Source organism: Alexandromys fortis, unplaced genomic scaffold (genome assembly GCF_014885135.2).
Source record: "Alexandromys fortis isolate MF-2015 unplaced genomic scaffold, M_Fortis_MF-2015_v1.1 scaffold_39, whole genome shotgun sequence".
Classification (NCBI taxonomy): Eukaryota; Metazoa; Chordata; class Mammalia; order Rodentia; family Cricetidae; genus Alexandromys; species Alexandromys fortis.
The window spans coordinates 2,239,004-2,249,935 of NW_026067918.1; the positions used below are offsets into that span (position 1 = coordinate 2,239,004).

General features: G+C 40.7%; 1 protein-coding gene across 2 annotated transcripts in view; it reads right to left on the reverse strand.

Moving 5' to 3' along the window:
- Window positions 1-10,932, reverse strand: part of Oca2 (OCA2 melanosomal transmembrane protein) — a 206,787-nt gene that overhangs the window by 128,236 nt on the left and 67,619 nt on the right. The window lies entirely within an intron of this gene.

Consider the following 10,932-nt stretch of genomic DNA (forward strand, 5'->3'; position numbering starts at 1 on the left):
CCCTTTCTCCTCAGGTTCCCTGATGGTCAAAGAAGACACTTTTTTTTTCCATTGGCTTTTCATGTTCACCAACATCTGGGCAGGTTCTAACCACTCCTGAGGGCTGAGCACAGTGGTATAGCAACTCACAAGTTTTATCACATAAGGCCACTGGAAATATTTTAGAGCATGCTTTGTGTAATCGCTCATTTGCCAACAAGAAATTCATATCAATAAGTAGTCACCACTAGACTTGAAAGTTTTAATAATTGCCTTAAAATATACCTTACTATGTTACTGATAACTTAGAGACATCTTTGTTTAAATGAACTTTTCTTTAAAAATCTGTGGCTGAAAAGCTGCATGCTGTCCAAATCACTTTCAAAAGGTCAGCTGTCTCAGTGTTTGTGTTGAGGGGTATTTGCGCACTGTGTGAAGATAGATTGCTGTGATTAGTGTAATAAAAAGGTGAATGGCCAATAGATAGATAGGAAAAATACATGGGACTTCCAGAGAAAGGAAAGAATCCTAGGATGAATCTAGGCAGGCAAGGGAGAGGACAACAAGACTTGGAGGGAGTCGGAATGAACGGAAGGTAAAAAGCCATGAGGCAAAATGTAGATCAACAGGAACAGATTAATTTAAGTGTTAAGAACTAGTTAGGAATAAGTCTAAGTATAGGCTCAGCTTTCCTAATCAATAAGAAGTCTCCATGTCATTATTTGGGAGCTGGCTGGCAGAACAAGGAAAGACTCATTTCATGTCTGTGCAAACCTATGCAATACAAGCTATTGGAAATGAAAGATAAAAGGTGGATGGGTCATTAAATTCTTTGCTCTGCTCCCAAATCACTGACCTGTGTGTGCTCAATATAGTAATTTAGCTGTATTAATCAAATCAGTACATCAGCATAGCTCCCCACCCCTGTTGTTCTCCCTACTGGAAAGTGTCTCACTCCTGTGGACTTAGATGAAGGCACAACCTAGTCCCTGAGCTGTGATGGAACAAGATCCACATTCCTAACCAGAACCTGAGGTAGCTTTCAGCCTATCTACCATTTCTTCCCAGCCAAGCTGACATAGAAACTGTCTGTGACATGATGGAGTTAAAAAAAAAAAAATAAATGTTGCTTCCCTGTCCAAAAGGACCTTAACTATCAGCACTGAACAGTACAAGTAAGAAAAACTATTGTGTTAGATCTCAGGAGATGATAGGAAGAGTGTTTTACCCAACATAACATATTCTATCCCAAAGCATCTGGCCTCATGAAAAAAAAGTAATGCACAGAATTTAAGTAATATTGTGCAAATAGTCAAAGAAAAGCTAGTTTAATCATGTTGTTGAGTGTTGTTATAATGAGCTATGTCATTCACTGGCAAGAGCACAGTTTCCACAAGCAAGCATTTGAAAAGCATCTGAAATGATTAACTCTCACAAGATTTTTTTTTAAATTCTTGCAAAAGTTACAAATGCCAAGAATTTGAAACATGACAACAAACGGAACAGCCGACAAACCTGTAAGGAATTTTTTTCTGTCCTGCCAGCCAGCTCCCAAATAATGACACAGAGACTTCTTTTTTATTATAAATGCTTGGTATTTAGCTTAGGCTTGTTCCTAACTAACTCTTACAACTTAAGTTAACCCGTTTATATTAATCTACGTTCTAGCACGTTGTGTTACCTCTCTTCCATCTTGCACAAATTCTGTTTCCTCTCTGTCTCCTGGCTTTTCCTGTTCCCTTAATTCCTCCCCTTCTTCCTTTCTCTCCCTGGAAATCCCACCTATACCTCCTGCCTATCAATTGGCTGTTCAACTTTTTATTACACCAATCACAGCAATGCATCTTCATACAGTGTACAAATATCCCACAAGGCAGACCTTACTGCTTCTAACACGATGATTCCAAAACAGAGAATTTCAGACGAGGGAAAAGTCTCTAGTCCTACTATTCCTAATAAGACTGAGATATGAATTGCCTTCATTTGGTTTTCTAAAACAAGTAGGAGAATTGCCTGTCTTACAAATGCTAGGGGGAGATACAATTTACATAGAAAATAACATTAATATGTTTGATATAACTTAAATTATCAAGGTTAATTATCAAAGAAAAAATAGTATTAATAAATATTAATCACTTGCCTTGAGAGTTTTAATAATTGCCTTAAAACATACCTTACTATTCTACTGATAACTCACAGACATCTTCGTTTAAATAGACTTTTCCTTAAAAAGTTTATGGCGAAAAAGCTGCTTGCTGTCTATTCAAAACACTTTCAAAAAGTCAGCTACCTCGGTGTTTGCACAAACTTATGTGAAACAAATGTTGGAAATGAACAATGAAAGGTGGATGGGCCATTCGAATATCTGCTCCACTCCCAAATCACCAACCTGTGTGCGCACAACACAGGAAACTGGGAGCGTTGTTCAAAACATAGTAGAACCAATAAGAGGACAAAACCAGGGTGTAAATACATGGAGAACTGTAGCTGAAACACAGCCAAGCCTGCAAAATGTACCTGTGGGTTCTTGCCAAAGGTCTGAATAAACCAGGAGAGGGGAGCTAGCCCTCCTAACTTCACATGTCACAGTGTCTGTGATGGCCAACCAGACAGCTCAGTCCGTCATTGAAGTTACTCTGACAGCCAAACAGCCCCAGGCTCTTAGAGATCTCAGCAGTCTCCAAGGAGAAATGGACAAATCACCAATAAGCAATGAACAGAAGCAGCTTCCCCAAAAATGAATTCTTTGTTTGGAAAGTGAACAAAAGTCTTATTCCTAACCAATCAGCTATTTGCAATTGATACCTGCTGGGAAATGGAAAATCTGTTTTCTCAAATGGAGTCTCACTGGGCATATCAACCACATTCAAGAGCAGGCTTCATGCCCAGTAGATGGCCAATAGAAAATTAAATTCCATGTATTTTTGTGTACAATTTGTTTGCTTTTATACTTTTGTCTTATTGGGTTTTTTGTCTGCTTTGTTTGTTTGTTTGATTTTGTCTTGGGGGGTTGAAAGAAAGGGGGAGAACATGTTGAAGAGTAGGGAGGTGGGGAGGACCTGGGAAGAATTAGGGGGGAGAGAATGTGATCAAAATATATTGTAAGAAAAAAATAAGCAACAAAAGTCTTTAATGACCATGGCAGAACTAATTTCTATAATTATAAATGCATCGGAATTCAGCTACGGAAGGATGTCAATGTGAATATCAAATAAGAACTCTGAAAATAATCAATTCCCCCTTAAGAGAAATGAAATTATGGTCAAGGTGTTTGAAATCTGGAAGTTAGTTTTTTAAAGCTTTTAATAATACGAAGGATAAGCTGGACATTGATAAAGAACAAAGAATTCTCATCTTAGTAAGGAGATTAGCAAGGAGAAATTATTAACATAAGGGGCTTGTGAGACACCATCAAGCAGACCAACATATGGATCATAAGACTTCTAAAAGGCAGAAGGAGAAGGACAGAATGAACAGTTGAAAAAATAATGGGAAAAAATTAATCTTAACATCCAAAAAATCAATTAAGTTTTAAAAAGATGTATTCTGAGAGAACCACACCCAGTCACATCATAGGAAAAGTGCTCAGAGACAAGACAGACACAAAGAGAAAGTTTTCAGTCAGTGAGGGAAGTAACTGACCACATACCCAACACAATGAGCAATCACACAGTACTGAAGCTGGTAGGCTCTAAGATCACACAAAGTGCTGAAAAAGAAGACTCTCAACCAAGAATTCCATACACAGCCATACTGTCATTCAAAATGAAAGGCAATAATGAATTCCTACAGAAACAAAAACTAGGAAAGCTCACAGATACCTTTCATCTAAGGAATACAAGGAGAAATCTTTGAGTCTTAAATGAAAAACACTTTTCAAAGTTACTCCAACCATATGAAGAAATAGCACTTATGGAGGAATTTATGTACATAAACAAAACAATATAGATATGATCATTGTACCTTTCATGTTATTTAAAGTATGGCATCATAAAGCAATAATTGTAAAACAGTGAACAAAAAAATCTAAGGATTGAAAATTCTGTAACAATAATAGCACAAAAGACAAAGAGATGAGAAACCTATAAAGAGGAAATTTTTTATACAATCAAATTAAATTGATATTGATCTCAACTAGACTTTGTTTCTTGCAATAACCATGGCCGTGATTAAGAAAATAACTCATAAAAGAGAGTGGCATTAACCTGAAACTGTGCTTTGGAAGCAGCTACACAAAAATAAGAAATGAAAGAATTAAAAAAAAAACACAATGTAAGATACACAGATTATTTGCAGGAGACCCAAGGTTCTTGTGCTTCTAGGAAAGCATCAAGGAAACCAGGAATTGTTAAACATGCAGTATCGTCTCTTCAGAGGAAGAGATGCGGACCTAGAAGAGATCTTCCTGAGTGAGATAACCCAGACCCAGAAAGATAAACATGGTATGTACTCACTCCTGAGTGGATATTAGCTGTAAAGCAAAGGATAACCAGGCTACAATCTACTGACCAAAAGAGAACAGGTAGTAAGGAGGGCCCAAGGGGAGAGGCATGAATCTCCCTGGGAAAGGTAAATAGAAGAGATCTCCTGGCTGGACTGGGGGCAAGTGGGCATGGGAACTTGAGGGATCAGCTTGGGGAGTACATGGAGGAAGAGAATACTAAAACAGATGACTGGAAAGGGGGTGCTTTACAGGATCAGGTAGGAACCTGATACAAGGGAAACTCTCATGAACCTACAAGGATGACCCCAGCTAAGACTCCTAGCAGTAGCGGATACACAGCCTGAATTGGCCATCTCCAGTGATCAAATTGGTGACGACCCAAACTATCACCAAAGAGCCTTTATTCAATAGCTGACGGGAACAGATACAGAGATCCATAGCCAAACATTAGGCTGAGCTTGAGGAATCCTGCTGAAAAGAGAGAGGAAGGTTTGGAGGAGCCAGAGGGGTCAAGGACATTACAAGAAAACTCACAGAAACAGCTTACCTGGCTCACAGGAACTAACAGTCTGAACCAACAACCAAGGGAGTGTGTATGAGACAGACCTAGGCCCTCTATATATAACAGTTGTGTTATATGTGACTGTTGTGTATCTTGGTCTACTTGTGAACTCCTAACAATGGGAGTAGAGGCTGTCCCTAACTCACACTTTGGCTGGCTCTTGGGAACCTATTCCTCATACTGGATTGCCTTGCCCACCCTAAACATAAGGGGAGGTGCTTAGTCTTACTGTAACTTGATTTGCCATGCTAAGTTGATTCCCATGGGAGGCCTGATGCTTTCTAAGTAGAAACAGAAGGGGAAATTGAGGAAAGGCTGAGGGGAGGGAGAGGAACTGGGAGGAGAGAAAGAAGGGGAAACATGGTTGGACTGTAAAATAAATTAATTAAAATTTTAAAAATCATACAAAAAGAGGGGTCCACATAACATGTTTTCCAACCAAAAGGCTGGGAACAGATGTGGTTAACAGCCTGGTAACCTTTGTGCTATCTGTATGACCAGGCCACATCTGACTTCCCCAGACTCTTACATTCATCTCAGTCAGTCTGCAGGGCTGTCCTCTCCCAGATCCTTATCATGGGCTGCTTACCTTGAGCCTACTTCCTTAGTTAAGTTATAGAACTTACCTTGATGGAAAATGTCACGTGTACTTTACAAATTTCTATGTAATCTGTAATTGTGCCCTAAGCTTTGCAGCACACAGAGACTTGAGTTCATTATCACCAGGAAACCTGTTTCTATACTGTGTTGTGCTTAAGCATGTCTGAAATAAACTACCTGGTGTCAGACTCTGGAAGTTTGAACCAACACTGGGTACTGAATCATGTTGAACCATGTTTCCTTCTTGCCTCATGTGGACTGACACACCGCTGGCCACTCCTCATGAAGTAAATAGTGAAGTACAGATTAATTTCTGTCATCTTGGTAATTATATTTAATATAAAAATATTAGCCACTCTAAGCAAATGGCAGATACTAGCACACGAATGACTAAAATACATGCTGTACACAGGTAAATGAGAAAGAAAATGAAGGGAAAGGGCACACAAAATAAAGCCATAAGCCACGTGTGATGGCACACACTTGTAATATTAGCAGTTAGGATGCTGAGGCAGGAGGGCCATGAGTTCAAAACCAGCCTGGACTTCACAGTGAGTCTGAGGCCAGACTGAGTCCCTTAGTAGCTCTCTCTAAAACCCAAGGGCTAGGATGCAGCTAAGTGACAGAGATGTAAAACTAAATATAGATTAGTAAGAGTAAGGAAGTAAATACTGGATTGACTGTGCTGATGTCAGGCAATGAAGATTTCAAGATGAAAGAAACTGATGCCGAAAAATGATGGCAAAGGAGAAAATCCACCAAGAAAGCATTACGAGTCCATAGATGCCTCTAACAACAAAGTTTTTAAGTACATAAAGCTTAAGAGGAAGTAATGGGATAGACAACTCAATAATATTTGGAGACTTCAATGCTCTTTATCTCAGTCATAGACAAAAAGCCAACAGATCAACAAAGACGGAGATACCTTGAATCAGAAAAGAAGAAACGTCAACAAAATGGGTGTCTGTACACTTCTCTAAACAAGTCAAATGTGAAACATCTCATGTCCATATGGAAAATTCTCTAAAATGTATTATCACATAAACAAATACCAATAAACTCTTGAGTATTGAAATCATGATAAACTGAATTCTTTCTACAATGGAGTTAAATTCAGAAGTCAATGATGACAGAAAGTTTGGGAAATACACAAATGTGTGAAAATGAAGCATCACAGTGCATAAATTCTTTAATAGGACTTTTTTAGAAACTTAAAAGTAAAATCTAAAATTCCTTGAAATAGTGGAAATGGAAACCCAGCAGAACAGCATTGTTGAGAACAGGTAAGGCAATAATCACATAAGGCAGACTGTTCCAATCACTTAAACTTTGGTGTTAAGAAGCACTATAAACCCAAAATAAGCATAAGAAAGAAAATGGTAAAGGTTATATTGAAAACAAATGAGACAGAAATCACACAAACCAATGGAGACAATCAATGAAACCAAAACTGACTCTTTGAAAAGATTCATAAAATTGACAAATATTTAGCTAAATTATTACGGTTTGAATGCAAAATGTCCCCCACAGGCTCACATGTCGAACAGTTGAACCCCAGTTGATGGTTCTGTTTGGTATCAGGCTCACATGTTGAATAGTTGACCCCCAGTTGGTGGGTCTGTTTGGTATCCCCCACAGGCTCACATGTTGAACAGTTGACCCCGAGTTGGTGGGTCTGTTTAGGGAGGTGGTAGAGCCATTTAGTATGGAGCCTAGCAGGGGCCTTTCAGGTTGTGAGGAGACTCTACTTCTAGCTCAAGCTCTCTCTTTCCTCATCTGCTGAGATATGAACAAGTCATGCTGTAAGGTTCTCCACCACCACGGAGAGTGCCAACATGTGACATGTCCCTCCCAAGCATGAGGAACGTAACCTTCTAGTGTGACTCAGAATAAACCCTTCATCTATTACATTGATCTCGTCAGATATTCTGTGACCGTGATGAGAAATGTGACTAATGCATCAACTAGCCTTGAGATGCAGATTAACCTACTCAGATGACCATGAACATCATGCTAACACACGTGAAATGCAGATTAACCTACTTGATAACCATGAACTTCATGACAACCCACATGAAATCCAGATTAACCTACTCAGATGACCATGAACTTCATGCCAACACACATGAAATCCAGATTAACCTACTTAGAAAATAACTAAAACTTCAATTCTGTTAACTCACATGAAATGACCAAACTCCTAAAACATACAAACCACTGATACTGCTCCAAAAAGAAATACAAATATGAATGAAGCTCTCTCGCATAGAGACTCTGCTCGTAATCACAGTACTTCTTATGAAGAAAATATTTCTTTCAGTAAATAAAGGCAATGGGTTGACGACCAAAACCGAAGAACTAAAAGTTTAAACTGAAGGAGACAGGCGCACATCCTCATGACCTGGGAGTAGGCACTAGTCAGCTAGATGTAACACCGAAATCACAGTCTTCAAAGAGGTAAAGCAACCTCTTCAAAACTGAAAACTTCTGTACTTGAAAAGAAAGAGACACTATCAGCAAAACCTGGCGGTAGACTGTGAGCTACCAGAGGCTGGGGAGGCTGAGCCGGGAGAATGAAACCTTCAAAGCTAGCGTAGACTTCAGTGAGTTCAAAGCCAATCTGAGTAACTTGGCGAGGACCTGGCTCAAAATAATTTTAAGTGGAGTGGCAGAGAATATCGTAGGGAACTTGCCTAGACCTTAATTCAATCCCAAATACTACAGCCGGAGAATGAGGAGGAGGAGGAAGAGGAGGAAGAACAGAAGTCATCTAGAGGTGAGTTAAAGCCCAGGGAAGGAGGTTCTTAGACTATATGCAAATACACACCATTTTAATTGAGGGACTTGAGCCTCCAAAGGTTTTTGGATCCTTGGGGAGTGTTGAAATCACCTCTCAAAGACGCCAAGAAATGTCTGTACCAACCAGACACTAGAGAGACTAACGAATGTGTTAAGAGGTTTGGAGAATGTTCAGTTAGAACAGCCCCCTTCCTCTAAAAAGTATGCCCTCGCCATTACAGCTATGTGTTATGTGGCCCTGTCCTCTTGGCTGGCATTCCCAGCGTTCGGGAAGCAACACTGCCTGCCCCAACCAGACTCTTCGCCTGGGACTCTGAAGCTCAAAGCAGCCTTTCCTCTGTGTATGGCTAGAGCAGATTCTATAGACTGAGGAGTTTCCAGGAATAGAGAAAATGCATGGCGACCGAGGGACAAGCAGGTTTGCCATGTGGAGTGACTTCTAGCAGGCGCACCTCTCAAAGGCTGTCCTCACCTGACCTCTGCTGGCCGCCCATAATCATCCCCACACTCCTCTCTGATGCGTACGACAAATCAAATAGATTGCCTGTCACTGAAAATACTCCCTCAAAGGCGACAAATAAACTGTGCCCAGACAGAAAGTCACTAAGAGACACCTCGCGCGCGTCAGCCTAGCCCTAAGCGAGGAATCCATCCTACCTGGTGCTGCTGGGGCTGCATCCAGCCTGCGGGAAGGCAAAAGGAACAGCCTCTCTGGAAAACTTCAGCAATTATCTTTTACAGTCAAACGTACCAACACATAAGACTAATGTTCTCACCTCTAGATAAATAACCAAGAATGAACATTTAAATTCACACAAATCCTGAAGTTGGTTGCCATTTGGACCAGCTCTGTTCACTGTTGCTAAACGTGGGCTGACCCTCAGTAAATGAATGAACACACAGACTGTGCCTCCTCACCGCTGCTCAGCAACAAAGGAGCCAAGCTTTGACACAGTCCGCAGCACGGAAGGCTGTGCCAGCCATGCAGTGTCGGCGCAGGGGGGTGCTCATCTCAGAAGGTTGCATCCAACCTGATGCCACCTAAGTGACGTTCTCAAAACAGATGGCTTGCTAAGGATGGAAACTGACCCACTGTTGATGGGAGAGGAAACAGCCACCAGGGAGAGCCCGGGGCTTGTGGGATGATACTCTGATTTTGTTGGTAATTACATAAACCTCTATAGGTCAAGAAATATAATTTCAAAGAGAAAAAATCCATTCGTTCTGTAGTAATTTTAAGAAATGAGAATGCTGACTCTGCCGTGCTTAGGTTCTGGTTCTTCAGAGAAGGAATGTGTCAGAGGATGCTACATGCGTCACATGGTCGGCGTCTCACAACGTGCTTGTGCACTGCATGAGACCATGTGCCTTATGTCACAGGGCATTACATCGTATCACGTGATGGATGCTCTATGTATGATGTTTTCATGTTTTGTGATATGATACGTTTCACGTGCTATGACAAACTATACCATGATACTATGTGAGGCTATTCTGTGTTATTTGACTTCTTGATTTACACAACACAGTGTGCCGACTCATTTGTATGTCAACTTGACACCAGCTAGAGTCATTTTGGAAGAGGGAACGCAATTGAGAAAAGGTTTGTTGTACGTTTTCTTGGGGACACTAGATGTGGGTCAGCCCCTCCCACGGTGGATGACACAGGAGCTTCTGTAGAGGACCTGAGCTGATTCCTGGCACCCACATCGGAGTGTTTACAATCCCCGTGATTCCAGCCTCTTGCTTTTGTGGGTCCCTGTGCTCCCACGAAAATACTCACACATACACATAATAAAAATAACAAAAATAAATCCTTAGGAAGCAGAGGTGCTAATCCCGACCTGTTCTCCCTGTTTTCCCCTCTTACAGGCTCAGAGTTTCTGCTCCTACATTGCAGAAAATGATAACATCTTTGCTCACTATGTACCTGGAAGACGGTTAACCTGTGGAATATGCAAAGCCCCAAAAGTTAAATAGGAATAAATTAGTAAATCAATCAATAAATAGACTAATATAATGAAATGACAAAATCCGAAATACAAGTAGCCATGGACAGATGAAAAACCGTTTAACATCCCTCAACATCAGAAAAAGTCATATTTAATCTATAATATGACTCCACGTCATCCTGTCAGAATGATAGTCATTCAGAGTACACGATAGTCCAGGCAGGTGGTGGCGCTCAGGAGGTGGAGGCAGATGGAGCTCTGTGAGTTAGAGGCCAGCCTTGTCTACACAGTGAGTTCCAGGACCTCCAGAGCTACACAGGAAAACCCTGTCTCAAAAAGCAAAACAGATTGTTTCCAAGTTCTGGCTATTACAAACAATGCTGCTATAAACATAATAGAGCATATACTTTTGTTGTGTGATAAGGCCTCTCTTGGGTATATTCCCAAGAGTGGTATTGCTGGGTCCATGGGTAGGTTGATCCCGAATTTCCTGAGAAACCTCCACACTGCTTTCCAGAGTGGTTGCACAAGTTTGCATTCCCACCAGCAATGGATGAGTGTACCCCTTTCTCCACAACCTCTCCAGCAAAGGCTAT